This window comes from Salvelinus sp. IW2-2015, unplaced genomic scaffold (assembly GCF_002910315.2).
Source record: "Salvelinus sp. IW2-2015 unplaced genomic scaffold, ASM291031v2 Un_scaffold86, whole genome shotgun sequence".
Lineage (NCBI taxonomy): Eukaryota > Metazoa > Chordata > Actinopteri > Salmoniformes > Salmonidae > Salvelinus > Salvelinus sp. IW2-2015.
This window is the reverse complement of record NW_019942515.1, coordinates 761,352-764,269: the sequence shown is the minus strand read 5'-3', so window position 1 is coordinate 764,269 and position 2,918 is coordinate 761,352. Positions and strand designations below refer to the sequence as shown.

The following is a 2,918-nucleotide window of genomic DNA, read 5'->3' as shown; positions in this document are numbered from 1 at the left end:
TTCTAACTCAACCACCGTGTCTTAAACTCAACCCACCGTGTCTAACCCACAACCCACCGTGTCTAAACTCAGCCACCGCTGTTCTTAAACCAACCACCGTGTCTAAACCCAAACCACCTGAGTCTAACTAACCCCACCGTGTCTAAACTCAACCACCTGTCTAAACTCAACCACCGTGTCTAACCCAACCACCGTGTCTAAACCCAACCAACCGTGTCTAAACCCAACCACGTGTCTAAAACTCAACCACCGTGTACTCAAACACTGTAAAGCACGCTAAAAACCACCGTTGTCTACAACCACCTGCTACCAACCACCGTGTCTAAACCCAACCACCGTGTCTAAACTCAACCACGGATCACACCTGTCTAAACCCAACCACCGTTCACACCACGTGTCTAGAACTCAAACGGTCAACCCCACCGTTGTAACTCAACCACTTGTCTAACAACCCACCGTGTCTAAAACCCAACCACCGTGTCTTAACTCAACCACCGTTTAACTAACCGCTCGTGTCTAAACTCAACCCACCGTGTTCTAACACACCGGTCAACCCAACCGGTGTCTAAACCCAACCACCGGTCTAAACTCCAACCACCGTGTTCTAAACCCAACCACCGTGTCTAAACTCAACCACCGTGTCTAAACTCAACCACTGTCAAATATGATGTTGAAAGTGTTTCTTCTCGGATACTCTGAACACAGTGAAGTCCCTGTATTGTCCATTTCATGCGTGGAGACAAGGGAGGTTTTAAAAAAGCCATTTGTGTCTGTTTATGGTGCAGCGAAGCAATTACAGCCCTTAGAGATGAGGGTCTAAATGGGGACATCACACTGTTAAGAAGTCTCAATGATCAGACATTCTGTCTGGTCTAAAGAGCGAAATCAATAGCCCCTGACATAGGACGGAGTGTCATTGTATGAAATTGCAGGACTCCCCTGTAAGTTCCGCACTACGCCGGGACTCCAGCCAATTAAAAAACCCATTTCATCCTCAATAACACTTTATTTTATGGATGGCTGAGCTCACCTCCCCTCAACAGTTGCTAGGGGAAGCCTGACTTTGTACAGAACAGAGCTCGTGTTAAAGGAGGGTTGCTGCGGTAGATGCCTTTACAGACCAGAGTGAGAGAGAGAAAGCAAGAGGGAGAGAGAAAAAGAGAGAGAGAGGGAAAGAAAGAGAGCGAGAGAGAGAGAGAGAGAGAGAGAGAGAGAGAGAGAGAGAGAGAGGGAGTGAGAAGAAAGAATTTGTGTGTGCATAGTGATTACATTCACTCCTAAAGCCTGATAGAGGGGACATTGCATAACAGTTTCTGCTGTTTGTAGCATTAAAGACTGTTAACTACACCCAGGCCCTACACACAAACACGCTCATCAACACTGTAGTGGAACACTGAGGGTGGCTAATGAAACCTCCAGCTCCAGGGAAAAAAAGAGGACTGCATAACAACAGCCTAGTGACACCATTTGTTTTTGAGAAAACCCCTGAATTGGTTTAAAGATACAATCTAATTGGTGTTGTAATGACTTTTTCACTTGATTAGGTATTATCGGAGAGACAGTTCTTATTGTTATGGGTGGAATCTTGGTAGTTGTCGTCTTGAGATTAGAGGTCTCTGCTTTTCATTAGTACAGCTGGAATCTAATTACCCATAATGCCTCACACTCCTGTCTCGCCACAACGACATACACGAGAACAGCTATTTCTAACAGCACTTGTAGGCTACAGATTTCAAATCCTCATCCCATTCCATTAAAATGTGCTCCCTCATCAACATTACATTTAAGTAACTTAGCAGACACTCTTATCCAGAGTGACTTAAAGGAGCAATTAGGGTTGAGTGCCTTGCTCAAGGATACATCAACAGAGTTCTCAACTASTCGGCCCAGGGATTTGAACCAGCAACCTTTCAGTTACTGGGCCAACACTCTTAACCACTCGGCTACCTGCCACCCATGTTAATAACTGACCCGTAAAAGCCAATATCAATCGCAGGGTCCGAATGAAAAATGATAGTAAACAATGGCAGGTCGCGACAGGCAGACCTGTGATTGCAGCGCTCTAAAAAACCTCCCAGCTGCACACGTAAATGGCCCTGAGGACTATCCGTCATTACAACGACCAACCTACTGAGCAATCATAGTGTGGCAGAGGCCCCGTCCAAATGGGTTCCATTAAACTGTAACGCTGTCATATATAAACACCATCACCCACTCCATACCTAGCCCCTTCAGCCCCCCTCCTCATCGCCACACTCTTTCATCCTCCCCCCACACCCCCTTCACCCTTAATATAATATATGCCATTCAGCAGACGCTTTCATCCGTGCATCCTTACAGTCATGCGTGCATACATGTTTGCATGTATGTTTGTATACATGTTTGCATACATGTTTTATGTATGGGTGGTGCACCCATACACCCACACCCACTCACTGTTTGATGATGTTCCTGCTACCCTGCCAGATCAATGGCGTTTTCAGATGAGCTAGGTCCATATTTCCAAACAGACAATCACTGAAAAGCTTCACCTAAACTCAGCAAAAAAAGAACCGTCCTCTCACTGTCAACTACGTTGATTTTCAGCAAACTTAATGTGTAAATATTTGTATTAACATAACAAGATTCAATAACTGAGACATAAACTGAACAAGTTCCACAGACATGTGACTAACAGAAATTGAATAATGTGTCCCTGAACAAAGGGGGGTCAAAATCAAAAGTAACAGTCAGTATCTGGTGTGGCCACCAGCTGCATTAAGTACTGCAGTACATCTCCTCCTCATGGACTGTACCAGATTTACCAGTTCTTGCTGTGAGATGTTACCCCACTCTTCCACCAAGGCACCTGCAAGTTCCCGGACATTTCTGTGGGGAATGGCCCTAGCCCTCACCCTCCGATCCAACAGGTCTCAGAC

At 45.6% G+C, this 2,918-nt stretch overlaps 1 protein-coding gene across 1 annotated transcript in view; it reads right to left on the bottom strand.

Moving 5' to 3' along the window:
- The window catches only part of LOC112068142 (polypeptide N-acetylgalactosaminyltransferase 14), a 125,403-nt gene that overhangs the window by 26,485 nt on the left and 96,000 nt on the right, over positions 1–2,918 (bottom strand).